The 16350-nt window shown below is 30.7% G+C and overlaps 1 pseudogene; it reads right to left on the bottom strand.

Moving 5' to 3' along the window:
• Positions 1 to 10829: 10829 nt before the first annotated feature.
• LOC149572703 (polyadenylate-binding protein 2-like) overlaps positions 10830 to 16350 on the bottom strand; it is a 74899-nt pseudogene continuing 69378 nt past the window's right edge.

Raw genomic sequence — 16350 nt, 5'->3', positions numbered from 1 at the left:
ATCAGTATTTGAAATCCTTTAATCAAGTTTGACCTAACAACTATATTGTAATCCTTTAATCATGGTGGAATTCTAATAGAATATTCTAAAGTCCTCTAACAAGGCCACTCCTAATAGGGTGATTAAATCCTTTAACAAAGTCATATTTAACAATGTGTTTTGTAACCTTTAATAGGGTTGGCTCCTAAGAGAGTTCACTTTAGAAGAGTGAAAAAAATGGTGACATGTTATTGGTGGTTTTTCTCAAATTGGGTTTCCATGTTAAGTCCTAGTGTCAAACTTGTATGGATGTTATTTGTGATGTTTAACTGATTAAAGTTTACATTCTAGAAGTCTTTTATATTTAGGAAAGTGGACTACTAGTTGATGTTTCTAAAAGTTGACTATAGAGCCCAAGATATGAAATGATTAGATCTGAAGTTGTTTAAGTTTTTTGTTTGTTCAATTGGTATATTTAGACCTTGGGTAAATGATTCACCCCCCATCTTAGTTATTCTAAACATTATAGAAATTGATATCAGAGCATTGGTGCTTGTAGAGAAAATTTTGAAGGTACTCAAAGCTAAAGATCAAGATGTATGAAAAGGAGGTGCCAAGATTGAAAAAGAGAATTTTTATGCATGGAAAAGATTGATGAGGCTACATATAGCTGGGATTGGTGATGTTGCACTAGAGTTTTTCAACAATGCATATATGGAGATAACAACAATCCCTCTAACCACTCAACAACTGAAAGAGAAGAAAGAACACAATCAGGTAATGTTGGAGATTGTATCAATGCTAAGTTATGTTGAGTTTCATGACATAAAATATTAAAAGAATACAAAGGGACTATGAGATAAACTAAAGACCATATATGGAGGAGATGATAATGTCATGAGAGCCAAATCAAAAAGCTTAAGAGGAAAATTTGATGAAATGAGAATGACAAAAGTTGAGAATATAGTTTAGTATTGTGCAAGAATAAAAGAGGTTTTCAATTCTATTAGAGGTGTCAATGGAAAGATTGAGGATGAAATAGTAATAAGAAAAGTATTGAGAACTCTACTTCCTATTTATGCTATTGGGTTTTATGCAATACAAGAACTAAGATATGTTCCAGGTAATACCCTAACTCTAGAAGGTGTGATTGGTAGGCTTATTGCTTTTGAGATGTCTAATTTTGACAATTACACTCCTACTACTATTGAATCTACTTTTAAATCACAACTAGTTCTTAGCAAGAAAGGAAAAGGAAAACATGTGAAAAGTAACAATAACACTTGTGATGATGAACTTGAAGCACTGAAGGCTAGAAGACTTTCAAGAGGCAAAGGAAAATACAAAGGTAAACTTCTTATAATCTATTTTTCATGTAATAAAGTTGGTCATATTATTTCAAGGTGTCCTAACAGAGAAGAAAAGGATGAGAGAAAGGAAAGAAAGTACAAAGGTAGAAGATATGACTGAGACAATAGGAAAAACAAGGGCTACAAAAATAAAGGTAAGAAATCTTATTGCATTACTAAAGAAGAAACTGATATTGAATCTAAAAGTAGTGATGAAGTAGTTTATGTTTCTATGAAAGAAGATTCTGATATTGAAGATGAGAAAACTACTTTAATCTCTTGTGTGAATTAAAGTGATAGATGGATAATTGATAGTGGTTGTTCTAATCACATGACAGGTGATAAAAGTAAATTTGAAGAGATTGGACCATACAATGGTACTTGTGTTAAATTTGGTAATGATTTACCATGTCTTGTGAAAGGTAAAGTATCAATACAATTGACTGATAAGATCAAATATGATAATATGTATTCAGTTGAAGGATTTAACTATAATATGTTGAGTGTTTCATAGTTGAACAAGCTAGGTTATAGAGTAGATGTAGTGCCTGCCCCTAGGTCACATTTTTGTTATCATTGTCAAACTCTTTTAGGGCTAGTTTTATGTTGATGGTTAGTGGCATTGTTTTGAGACTATCAGATATTGTTTTAGATTCAGTTTATTATATGATGAGATCATTTGATATTCTATATTTCATGTATGTATGATTATTATTACAATGTTGCAGCTATTGATGATGATTATTTAGATGGTTTATTATCACATGTGTTTTCTTATGGATACTTACCCCATACTTGCATGTGTATGGTGTGTGTGTTTGTTCTTGGATAGCATTTTTGATGTGGTTAAAAAAAGGAGTCGTAGTCACCTGCTAGTCGGGATCTAGACGATGCACCACTTCTTGCCATTGCTTGTTTAGCTTAGCATATATATATATATATAGTATGTACATGCATGGTTTTATGCAGGTTGCAGGTACCGGGTATTGACTTCCCTGAATTGCCAGGATGAGCATACCTTATCGCATTATCTCAATGGTAAGAGAGGGGAGATAAATTCTCAAGTCCAAATTCCAACCCTTTAAGCCATTTGCCCTAATTGGAAATTAGGATAAGTATCTGAGTTGAGTACCCTTTGAATGCGTCAGATGACGTAATTTGTGATATTAACCCTTTTGGTTTGATTTTGTATGTGTTTTGCTATAGTGGGTTTTTCGTATTTTACTTTATGAGTCTTTGGTGTATTTTCTATTAATTAAGCCTAATTAAAAGATTTAATTAATGGTTTAATTTAATGGAAAATTAATATGGTATTTTAATATTTATTTTATTTAATTAATTGAAAAATTAATTAAATAAAAAGAATTAATTTGGAGATAAAAGTTATAATTTTAAAAGTTGGAATGTGATAATATTTATTTAAGTTAATAAATATTTTATCAATTAACTTTCAAAAATGAATTTAAAAGTGGAAAAAATATTAAAATTATTAAAAAATTATAGGTTGCATGATGTGTGCATGTGATTAAAATATAAATATAATAAGATAAAACAAGTGGATTTATTAAGGTAAGTGCATAAAAATTAATAAATTAAATTGAAAAGAGTAAAGTGAATATTAAATTAATTAATGTGCATTATTCTAATATTTGTTCACATAGGAGTTTGCACTCTAATTATGCATGTGTTGTCAACAACACAAGAGTTAGTGCACAAATTAAGCACATGGTGTCTACAACCTTATGACTCATCTAGAAGGTTCGAAAAGACTCATGCTTGGTTGTCAACACCTTCTGGTTGTTCCTAGAGACATTCTAGGTGCTTCCTAAGAGTTCTTTATAATGAGGCACTCTTAGAAGCTTAGGGAGAGCGTTTGGAGCATGGTTGGAGGACCGAGAATGTGGGAGAAGGAAGGAGCTTGCTCTACGGATTCTGAGGAGAAGGGAATTAGCATCAGTATCCAGGTGCACTCGTGATTTTTGCATATTCTCTTTTTGCACGCCTTCTCTTCTTGTCTTCATCGTGTCTACTAGATGATTGCTTGGATAATTCTTGTGATGAATGTTTAATTCAGATTTGCATGTTGATTCTCTCCTTGTGTGAAGAAATCATTAGAGAGCTCAAGTAGGATAAACCCTAGTTTCAATTAGGAAAGAAATTAGTTTTAAATTGAGTTTGGGTTTGAATTGTATTAGAATCGAGGATTTGATTAGACAAGGGTTTGTATTTTAATGAAGAATTCTAAGTTAAAATTCATAGGCAAACCTATTAGATAGATTAATGGGTATAGTTAGAGAACAATTAAAGAAAAAATTCTTAATTTAAAGAATTAGAAAACCCTTTTTATTTAAAAGTTATATATGTGTTCTCTTTTAAATATATAAAATTTGAGCATATATATGTATATATATATATGTATATATACATATATGTATATATATGTATATATATGTATATATATATACATATATGTATATATATACATATATATGTATACATATATATACATATATATATATGCATATATATATATATATATATATATATATATATATATATATATATATATATATATATATATATATATATATATATATATATATATATATATATATATATGTTTATTAAATTGTAATAATATTTGATAGCAAACTACATATATATATATATACAAATACGTATATACATATATATATACACACATATATACATATATGTATATATTTGTATAAGATTGCAGTGGAAGAAATCATTTTTAAAAAATTAGAATTGGTTTGGATGAGCATTTTTTTAAAAACATATATAAAAAAAATTAAAAAATTCATTTGAATTGTGGGACGGCACGAAAGGTACCCACGAGTGGGAAAGACCTGCCATCATAGGGACTGCGATGACAGGGATACTCTGTACCCGCTGTTGACGCAGTGCCTGCGACAGTAGGTACTGCGTACCACATATATATGTATATTGCAATTTTTTTTTAAAGAAATGTAGTATGTGTAATTCGATTTTGATATTACTTTAATAATTTTTAATATTAATTGTTATATATTATTAAATATTAATATGTGTAATTCGATTTTGATATTACATTGTTATTAAATATTAATAACTTTTAAATATTAACCATTATATGTTATTAAAATATTAATTATTATATAATATTAAATATTAATTATTATATAATATTAAATATTATATAATGTTAATTAATATATTAATCAATCTACTTAATTAGAATTTAGTCTAATTAAGGTTAGTGAGAATGTTACAAATTAAAAAATATATTTAAGTCATCTAAATTATTATTTTGGGGTTCTCAAAATTGTAAATCGATTTATTGAAAATGATAAATGATTTAAAAGTATTAATAATAATTGTCAATTAAAGAGGAGAGATATTAATATAATTTTATACATTTAGAATTTAATAATTAACTTAATTAAATTTAGTTTAATTAAGGTTAATCATTAGAATATATTATAATCAAAGTTTTGAATTATGCAATTATTGTTATAGATAATATTAGTATTCATTGAAAAGAGTGACGAATGTGGTCAGTATAGATTTATTAATAAGATTTCCAATATAACTTGTTATTAAATAATAACAAATCATTATTGAACTATTAATATTGGAGAATTGGATTATAGTTGACTTTTAACTTACAAATTATAGTTAGTTATTAATCAACTGATATTTATTAGGTCGTTGATATGGATATGTAATTATTAATTAAATTAATTAATTAGAGTTGATTAAATTTAATTAATAATTAAGTTATGTAATAGAGTTTTTTAATTGATATGCTAATATCGATTCTTTTAGTGAAGTTGTTAAGTATCTACATCGAACTTGATAAGTCTTATTCTAATGACTTGGATAAAGACTTTAGATATTTTAATGGTTATTAGTGATGATTTAATTATTATAACAATTAAATTAAGAGACCTAAATTTTAGTAATATTTAGTTGAGTTTTAATTAAGTATTGTTAGAAAGATAAAGAGTCATACATATGTTCATTATTAATTGATTTAATTAAGATTAATTAATAAAGCGAATAATATTAATTAAGGGACAATGAAGATTAGGGTAATGAGTAAATAATTATCCTTCAGTTATTCTTAGGATGTAATTTTAAATAATGGAAGGATAATGTTATCAAGGGAAGAGACAGGTTGACTTGTAGGTCAAATGATAAATCTTATATACTTGAAGTATACTTGCAAACAAGAAACTAAAACCTCCATACTCAATTCAACTATGTAATTTTTAAAAAATAAAACATGTGTTTGCATTGTGTTTTCTCTGTGCTTCTTGTTTTGGGTTTTTGGTTTGACTAGTGTTGACCAGTTATAGGACGTCTACCAAAGGCTTGGGAGTTATGATTGTGATGTCATGATGATTTCTTTTGATCTCAATCTTTATAAACCCAACCATGGTAATGTGATGGTATGCTCTATGAGATGTTTGTATTTATTGATTGTTATTGCTCATCAGTCTTCTTGAGTGAAGCTGAGTTATATGTATCTGAGACACTTGACTTAACCATTTTTGAGTCATCGATCAGTTATCCTTGGATTACTTTCTAGTCACCATGATGGGACTGAAATGTTGATTTATTTCTTGATGATGTCATGTTGTGACATGTTTTGACTCAACCATTTTGAAGTCTTCAATCAGTATGATTTTGAGATATATTTTGGTTATTGAGAACCAATGGATACTCTTGATTATCAGTGATACCTTCAGTTGCCAATAGAGAACTATTGTGGTCATGATTATCTATGGATGCTTTTCAGTTGCTCATGGAGATTTGATGCTTTTTTTTATGAATTATCTTTTGGTATTTTTCCAGTCACTTGTATAGGATTGTGGTGATTTTGTGACTTATGATTCCATGAGCTTAGGGTAGGTTATCTACTTGTAGTGTCAGGAAGTGGCTTGCAATGGGGGTCAGTGCCCTAAGTGGCTAGCAGGGTAACTCATTGTAAGTTGTTTTAATAAGTAAAAACATTTACACTAAATGGGGATTAAATGAACCTAATAATATAATTGTATGTTCTTGCCCATGCCTCGAGTGCTTGTACAGACTAGGATGGGAGTAGAGAGAACACTTGGTTGCGACCTTGCATTCTGTAGTATGCCTCATCAGTATGAGAGGATACTAGTGGCCGCACAAGGATCACTAGGGGGTCGGGGTCTATTGAGAGACTGCCAGGGTAACTCTAGTGTGATCCGTACAATGACACTTTTTCGCTTGCATAGTAGGTTTCCTACATGTCTTTGTGTTCCTCTGGGAGTAGATGTCAATTTGTGTTGGAACCTTTGAGTTAGTATACCTTTAGGATTCCTGGACTTAGAGTATTTATGCTATGTGATTTTGATAACCTATTTGAGACTTGAGATTATCTCCTCAGCGTGGTAGGAGTGCACCATTTAGGTTCCACGCGATCGGGTGGTAGTGCTTTTTCACTCTTACCATTTGAGATCCATTTGAGACACCGTGGCTGATGCATTCTTTGTTGGCATCTATCTTCATGGATTATGATGGTGGACATGTATTCTTACATTAATGATTTGCATATGTTAGATGATGTTATCTTATGCTTTACTTTGCATGTTAGATTACTTTCAGCATATGATGTAGTATGATTTAGGAATGACATTCCTACTATGTTAATACTGATGATCTTTTCAATGATTTGGAATGTTACACACGGAGGGATGGCTAGGATCCATGATGGTCTAATGATGCTATTTATGGTTGGGAGGAACCGTGCACTTAGATTAGATGTGTTTTATGATTTATGGCTATCTTTTATGATGATGTATCATGTATGATATGTGGTTTCATTTATGTTATTGCATCATGGATTAGAGTTAGTATGATGATGTACTTAATTTACATGGATGTATATTCTTTTAAGCCTTTCATACCCTGTGGCATGTACAGTGGATGATTGAGCAATCTGAAATGTAATTACTTAAAGGACACTTGTATATTGTTTAAGTACATCAAACTTTTCATTATTATTTTATGTGGATGGAATCATTAATAGTTAGTTTAGATGTAACTCAACGTTAAGGGATCCTTGAAGAATATAACCTATTATGTATGTTTATTTTTTTAGTTGTATGTATGTTATTACTTCCGCTACTATGTGTCTGATGTGAATGGTTTATCTTTCATGATTTTTTTATTTTTTTTTAAAAGGCTACCAAACTTAGTGAAACTTTAGGTTGATCCTTTAGATCCTTTGGCGGGGCATTATAGAAGAATTCCATCACCAGAAGGAAAAGATATTTGATGATGATGGTAAATTGATTGGAAGTGGTGATCAAACAAGAGGTAACTAGTTCTACCTAGACTTGTTTGATGAGACATGTTAATTTGCACAATATGAAGATATTTGGTTATGGCACAAGAGGTTATTTCATGTAAATTTTGACAATTTGGCTAAAATTAGTAAGATGAAAAGAGTAAGAGGTTTGCTAAAAGTGAAGAAACTTAATAATGCTATGTGTAAATAATGTCAGTTGGGAAAAATGAAAAAATCAAGTCTAAAGAGAAAGACATATTCATTTGATGATATTTTGGAATTGGTTCATAGTAACTTATGTGGACCTATTGGTGTTCAAAGCTATTGTGGAGACAAATATTTCATTATGTTTGTTGATGACTACTCTAGAATGATGAATGCGATGTTTCTTAAAGAAAAATGTAATGCTTTTTAGTTATTTAAGTGGTATTTGGCAAGAGTTGAAAAGGAGGCAAGTAAGAATTTGAAGTACTTGAAATCTAATAGAGGTGGAGAATTCATTTCTAATGAGTTTAACATATTCTACAATGATAGAGGAATCAAAGGATAGATGTCAACACCTAGGACCCCTCCTCAAAATGGAATAGTTGAAAGAAGAAATAGATCAATCATGGTTTTTGCTAAAACACTGATGATAAGGAAGAATGTATCACAAAAATATTGGAGATAAGCTATAAGTACAACTATTTTCACTTTAAATAGAGTATAAGTCAAGAAAGGTACAAATGGTACACCTTTTAAATTATGGTAAGGGTATGGTTCTAATGTAAAGTATTTGAATTTTTTTGGAAGAAAATGTTAGATACTAAAAGACAATAGAAATGGAAAACTTGATTCTAAAAGTGATGAATGCATATTCCTAAGATATTCCACTAAGAGCAAAACTTATAAGTGTTTGAACTCTAACACTAACAAAGTAGTGGAAAGTGCAATTGTAAACATTAATGAGTATGTGGATAGGAATGAAGTTGAATAAAAGATGGAACTTAAAGACTATAGTATATTTATATATGTGATTGATAATGCTCCTAACACCCCACTTGAACTGATGAACAAAGTTTCAAGTCAACAACAAACTGGTAATGTCTAGTTGCAATAGCTAGTTGTTGAGCAATAGACTCTAGGTGCCAAACAATAAAAAATTGATGTCGAGTCATAGATAGAGGAATTTGAGCATCAAGAAGATGATTTCAAGCATGCAAAACATGAACCAGAAACTATATAAGATGGAGAAGATGAGCTTGAAATACTTTTTCAAGATGAACCTATTGAAGAAGAAAGAAGAAAAGAACATGTACTAGCTAAATATATGAGAAGACATCATGTACATGAGAAAATAATTGGAGATAAAGAATGTGGTGTTATGACAAGGAAAAGAATTCAAAGTGATACATGTTTACTTTGTGAGTTTGAGCCCAAATCTGTGAAATATGCCTTTGAGAATGAGGATTGGATATAAGAAATGAATGAATAAATTGAACAGATTTTAAAGAACAAACACTAGTACAAAAACTACAATATGTGACTAAAAAAACCACTAAAATTTGTATATATGTGACTAAAATCAGTCACGTGACTAATAGTAGTTAATATCCAATCATTTATAACACTACTAGATTTACTACTAAATGATTCTAGTCACTTATTTGATCACCAATTTTGATCATTGATTTAGCCACATATTTAGTGGTATATTTAATCACATATTTAGTCGTATATTTTATAGTTTTAGTAGCATATTTAATCACATATTTAGTATATTTACTCACATATTTGGTAGTGTATTTAGTAGCATATTAAATAGTATATTTGGTCACATATTTATTAGCACATTCAATAGCATATTTAGTCACATATTTGGTAGTGTATTTAGTAGAATATTTAATAGTGTTTTGGTAACATATTTAGTAGCATGTTAAATATCAAATTTAGTCACATATTTGGTAGTGTACTTAGTCATAATAGGGCACGATGGAATCAAACCACCATCCTCCTACTTGTAAAGTAGATGATCTTCCATTCAACTAGAACCCTTTAAAGAATATATAATAAATTATCATTTGTTTCATTTCATTCTTAATTTATAACCCAATTAGGTTATGGACCCATATTTCTTGAAATGGGTGCAACAAGGAAACATCCAATCAAGATGATAGTTTAAAGGCTCCTTTTATTTCAAAAATAATTTTAGTTTGTCAAACTTAAATCTACCATAGGAAAAAGGAACTAGGCTAATGGATTTTAAATTTAAAAATGGTGCCCAACTTGTTACTAACAATGAAGAAGTGCATGTAGTGACTAGAAGATTGCTTCAAGTGTGTCATCTAAAAATAGATATTTTGTACTAGATATAGTTTCATTTCCTTATGACACTCTGCACTAGCCATTGGGCACTCCACTAATAGATGAAAAGCCACTAGTCATAAACAAATGAGCCAAAAAAAGAACACATGGAACTCTTCATAATCCATACCATCCATGTACTTATCAATACAAGAATGTTTTCTTGTGCCTCATTTTTGTAGTTAACCACCTCTAACAATTTCTAAAAATTTAGACATTAACACTAATAATACAATGAGAATATTTACACCACAATATATAATGCAATTGAATAATATTCTGAGTGCACACAAATAACAATTTCTAAAAACTTAAATGTAACACTAAAATATAATGAGACTATTTATACATCACTAAATAATGCAAAACAATGATGTTCTTAGTGCACCAGCTTCTTTAAAATTAGCTGAGATCATTCACAAAACAAAGTACTAGGCTCTATAAATTCTACAACAACAAATAACCTGGAGCTAGACAAGGATGAAAATCTCAAACTATGTCATTTATCCTAAAAGAAGAGTTCTTGTGAAACATTACCCAAAAATTTGAGTCGATAAGTGTTTGCTAAAAAATATGCAAATAAATCTCAATAAAAGGAACCACATAAGAATAACAATCACCAAGCCATCCAGGCAATGATCTAGTAGTGTAACAGAGAAATTTCCATGTTGATAATGGGCTCAAGATGTATTGGCCTTGCTTCAAAAGATGGTTAATTTGTAATAGTGCAAGCTACACCAGTAAAGGTTGGATGGCAATGATATCTGAAAAAGTTTGGTTTCTCAAGCAAAGCTTCTAAGTCTTGAGAGTATTCTAAGTTGTCCATGTTGCATTTACACATGATTAGAAAACAAAGTAGCATGATTTATTAATAGTTTATCAAGTCTGGGAAACACAAATACACCGAGTACCTGTTGTTGTTGTTGTTGAATTTGTTGTGCACCACCCCTCCTTTCACCCATTCTTTGTGCTTGTTGGCTTTGCCTCTGTAATTGAAGCAGTAGCACAAAATTTTGCATATGTACCATTTTAGGGTGAATTCTAGGTAGCAACTATTGTTGATAACCAAAACCTACATGTTGTGAGGAATTACAAGAATCAGGGAATTTCTAGCCAAAGTAACTCCCTACAAATCAAAATTAAAGTACTACATATCTCATTTACTAACCTGTGGAGGAATCAGGCCATGCGAACCCTAACCATAGAATAGTTGCTATGGGGCAAGCCTTGGAGCACTAGGATGATATGGTGATAAACTAGTTGGTATTACAGGAGTAACTCCAATAGGAGCTCTCATCTGAGAAAACTGAGCCTAGCATGACAAAAGATCAAGCATTTACATTGTTTGCAAGCACTTGAATCTTCTATGCATCTAGCAAAACAATATGGAAATCTTGAATTTTCTACCACAAGAACTCTACATACCTATAGTCTCAACCTTCTCTCTAGTTTTCATTGAGCCAATGCAACATAAAGAGGTTTTCTTCCATCCATCTTTCCACTCATCTCAACAAACTACAATTCATGACAAATACATCACATTCAAAACCATGCCATGCTCCAATGGATAGCAAACAAGAAAATCTGGTTAGATACTATGAATTCAAACAAAACATCTAAAATGATAATAAATAACATCTTACAGCACACATGGCTTCTTCAGGAGAAGAAAAATCCACAAATTTGGATCCCTTGCTCTAACCTTGGGGGTCCCTCATAACCTAAAAATAGTGGCATGATGTTACGAAATTAAATACACAAATAAGTAGAATATTTTTCCATGAAAATCAATAGGAGCTGAATTTAACCACAATGTAATCCATAAGAAAAATTAAAAATGAGTAGAACCTTAACAACATCATAGTCATGAGAAGACATACCTTGCAAGATGTTATGGTGCCAAATTTTGAAAATAGTTTTCTTAGCTTTTCATCATCGATGGAATCATCCAAAAAATTTAGATAAAAATTAACACCCTAAATTTTTTCCATTTTTGTCTTCCTCTCTTGCTCAAACTTGGTTTTAAATTATTCCCCCCTTTCATCCTTTTCTTTTCCCTTCCAACATATTACTCCTTATCATCATTACAAGTTTTTCCATTTAAATTGTCAATGACTTAGTTGCATCATCTACATTTTCAAAATTAACAAATCCAAAGCCTTTGGATTTTCCATCCACATCCCTCATAATAATTGCACTAGTGATGGGGCCAAATTTATAAAAACATTTTGCAAGTCTTCATATGTAGTTGTTTGAGACAAGTTTTTCACAAAAAACATTGCTAAAATTAGAAGTATTGACTAATCGCTCTCTTTACTATTGTCTCACAAAAAAACCAACATAGACTTCCTTTCCATTAAGGAACAAGCCATTCAATTTTTCAATGGCACTCTGTACTACCTCTTCTTGATCATATCAGAAAAAACCATTACCTTTGGGTTGGTCATTGTTATCTGAAGCCACTTTTCAAGAAAGAATGGTTCCAAAAGTAGAGAATGTATCACACAATCCTCTATTATCTATACTTTTTTCAAGATTCTACAAATAAATAACTTTAAGATTAACACACAAATCTTCAACTATTATGTCATAGCAAGAAAAATAAACAAAAATTTGTAGTCTAGGTTAAAATTTTGATGTAACTTATTCACCTTGATGAAGATGTCTATAGAGCTACTCATTCGAATACTTGGATCACAATGAGAAAATATTATTCTCATTAGCTTACCATTAACACTAGTATATTTCAAAATCTCCAAAGCACAGCTAGTTGCAAAAGCAAAAAATACCTGATTTTATTTAACATATCATAAATCACACTCGAATTAAAAATATTAATGCATTTAAGTGTTCTCAAGGAAAGCAACTTGGTTACCAATTTTTGGAAATCAATAACATGCAAAAACAAGTGATTAAACATGCTATGGAAATTGTGTTGTCAATTACAATAATAAACATTTAGTAATAAATACATAAATAATCTTTAGTTAAGGATCTATAAAATAGTCTTTGGGCCCTTCATAGAAAAGATGCCAATTTAAACCTTAAGAGACTTGATATATTTGAATTAGGTAAATTACCACATTCATTCCTACGATGAAACACACCTTGATGGAGGAAATCAAGATGCAACTCCTAGGAAATTTAATACATAGGATACCTTTGAGCTTGGTATTATGTCTCAAAGTAACTCCTAAAAGATGCCAAATCCTACAAATATTTTATGATTGTTGAATACAAAGTCTGATTTTCAAGGATGGGCACATGCCAACAAAACCCTTTGTTGGAGTTTTAGGAAATTTCCATTTCTAAATGATGGAAAATTTAAAACAAGTAGTAAAACTTCCCCTAGTTAAAGCATGCAGAAACTAATTGACTTTTCTAACTATCCAAATCATATTTAGTCATCAAACTATGTTTTTTGTGCACAAACAAGTAGATCCTTAACCAAATATGAAGGGCCCTAAATATCATATTTTTTAAAGGGGAAATCAAAAGGGTCATGGTGTTATAATTATATACATAAATTTTCCAATAGAATGTGGAGTCATGATAGCTAGAAAAAGAAAGTGATCAACACTTTGTTTATGATTAAAGGTTGGGTGTAACTAGCATATGAAGTAAGGTGAGTGTGAGAGTTGGTAAATGAATAGATGGGCCTTTGTAAGGTCTTGTGAGTGTGAGGATAAAGTTGATTGGTTGATGGAATCTTGATTTGTTCCTAATTAGTAATATCTAGCTAGTATCTTAGAAAAGGACTTTCGATGTGAAGTTTTTGATATTTTGGGAAATAGGGAAAATGTTCCCCCATAGCACACCACCTCTGCCACCTCCACTATGTCACTTTCTATATGGCACATACAATTACATACTAATCGTGACTTTCAATTTTGTGAAAACTAGTTTTCCTTTGGTAGAGCACTTGCCTTTCGTGTAGAACTCACAATAGTATTTTGAGGAGGAAAAGATCAAGCAACTAGTTTGGAAGTGGTAGAAGCCTAAGATTTAGTTGCTATAAAAGTTTCAAATTCACTAGCATTGGAACTTTAATGAGCTCTAGTCTGACTGGAGTGTTTCAAAAAAAAAAAGCTTAATATTTTATTTATTTGTAAATAGAATTTGACTATTGGGGAAAAACTTCTACTATCTTCACATTGAAAGATTTTTTGTGGCTTATGGATGCTCATTCAGTGGGAGCTACCAACTATAACCATGTCTAGATCTGTATTGTCTTTTTGTGAAATCTATTTGAAGTTTGAACATTTTTTAAATCTCAATCTTTGATCAAGAACTAGAATGGCATGATTTGTTAGTTTTCTTTCTTTTTGAAATTTCATTTCCAAGGAGGGGGAGCAAAAATGTTTTCAGGTCTCTATTTTTAATTATCTCAAACATGTAGAATGATCTGTGTATCAACATCTACTAGAAACCAACAATGAATTTTAACTCAAAGGAGAATGTCAAATAAACAAAAAACATATTGAATTAATAAGTCATGTATGTACAAAGTTATATTTCTCATTAGCAATGCATCTATTACTCTTCTTTAGTGGTCCAATATTATTTGACATTTTATCGTTGGCTTTTAGAACTTTTCATTTTGTGTGCTTCTCTGGTCTATCTTCCTTTTTCATTGTTCTCTAATCCCATTGACATGTTCAACTTATTTCTAAGTGGGCTTACCTGACTCCTGCAATTTTAAAAATGACATAAATTGTAACGAATCATTATGGATGATTTCTTTTATCTTAATTTAACCCATATTTTGATTATTCTATATTTTTTTTGGTTTATAACCTTTAGATCTACCTAAAGAATCCGTGTTTGGTCATTTTTATGAATCTCATGTTCTAATAAATTTTGATACTAAATTTGTGGGCTCTATCCAAGTTCTTGTATGCAACATCTCCTTCCATATAACTTAAAAGAATAAAAGAGATTGCATTTGAAAGTAGCTAGTTGAAAGACTTGAGTTACAAGTAATGAGGGCCTTAAATTAATAATTATATTATTTGTGGGCTATATATGAAAGTTTTTGGTTTAACTTTGTAATAAAATTATCTTGACAATATAATATTTATGTTGGTGTCTTGATGGAGGTTCAAAGTATGATGAAGATGATGGGGATGACTTTGCAACTAGAGCTAGTTGGGTGGGAGATGCATTGTTTGGAATTTTATGCAAAGGTCATTGATATTTTTTTGGAAGCCCACTATGAGAGAGGAAGAGTTAGTAGATGGGCTGAAGTTGAAGACAAGGAAGGGCTTGATGATATTGAGGTTGATGCTTCTTTATTCCCATTCTATTCTGGGGACTTTTCTATCCTACTCTCTGATGCTTGGTAAAAAAACCTCTTGAAGAATTTCATTTTTCTCTTATTGAGAGGTTATTTGGCCATAGACCAAATATAGAGTTTATTTGTAGTCTAGCTTCTGAATGTTGACCTACTTAAGGACAACTCTAGAGATCTTCAAGAGGAACCCTAGTTTCTTGGTGAGGCCTTCTAAGAAGATGATATGTTGGTTTGACGTTACCAAGATTAACTTAGCTTCTATTTGGGTTCATCTCTTAAAGCTCTTGTTGGAGCTATGGAATGAAGGTATTATTCATGAAATGGTTGATGCTATTGGGTAGTTTATTTTCATAGATGTCAAAAACATTAGAACAAGTTTTCTATGTGCTACATTTTTTGTTTGTATTGAAGTTGATTTGGAGTTAGCCAACAACATTAAACTACTCTCCAAGATTATTTGGCCTCTTAGCTACATCACTTCTTCTGGGTTGAACACTTCTCTATGTTTTGTCAAGATTTTCTTGGGAAGGTGCTTTTAAATATTATCATGAAGTATGAGATGGAGCTGATTGGTTTAGGGAATTTGGAGAAGGGCTTTAGGTTCCTTATGAAACAAACATGTAGTGTTGAAAGACCCTCTATTGAAAACCTTTTTTCAAAATGTTGCATTTTACTTTTAATGGGAAGGAGCTGGAATCTAATTATGGAGTCTACTTTGTTAAGGTTGATGTAAGAAAAGAATCCCCTTGTAAGGTCAAATAGAAAACTTGAAAATGTCCTTGAGAGTGCTTTGACTGAGTTTGTAATGACTTTGAATCCCCACCCTCGACCTATCTAGATTCCTTGGATGTTGATGAGTTTCAGACCCCCTTGAGAGTCTATTAAATGCCCTTGTTATTCCTCAGAGCTTGTGGGCTTCTTTGGGTTCCATGGTCCAACCAAAAGAATTTGTAGTATGATTTCATTCTTTGAATTTCAAATAGTATTATAATATAATAATGAAATATTTGATATGAACCATGCCATCTTTCTTATATTGTGTAGCAACAAGATCGTAAGAG

Source organism: Cupressus sempervirens, chromosome 2, assembly GCF_028749045.1.
Source record: "Cupressus sempervirens isolate cs-2001-9-10 chromosome 2, ASM2874904v1, whole genome shotgun sequence".
Lineage (NCBI taxonomy): Eukaryota > Viridiplantae > Streptophyta > Pinopsida > Cupressales > Cupressaceae > Cupressus > Cupressus sempervirens.
This window is presented reverse-complemented; position numbering and strand designations above follow the sequence as displayed.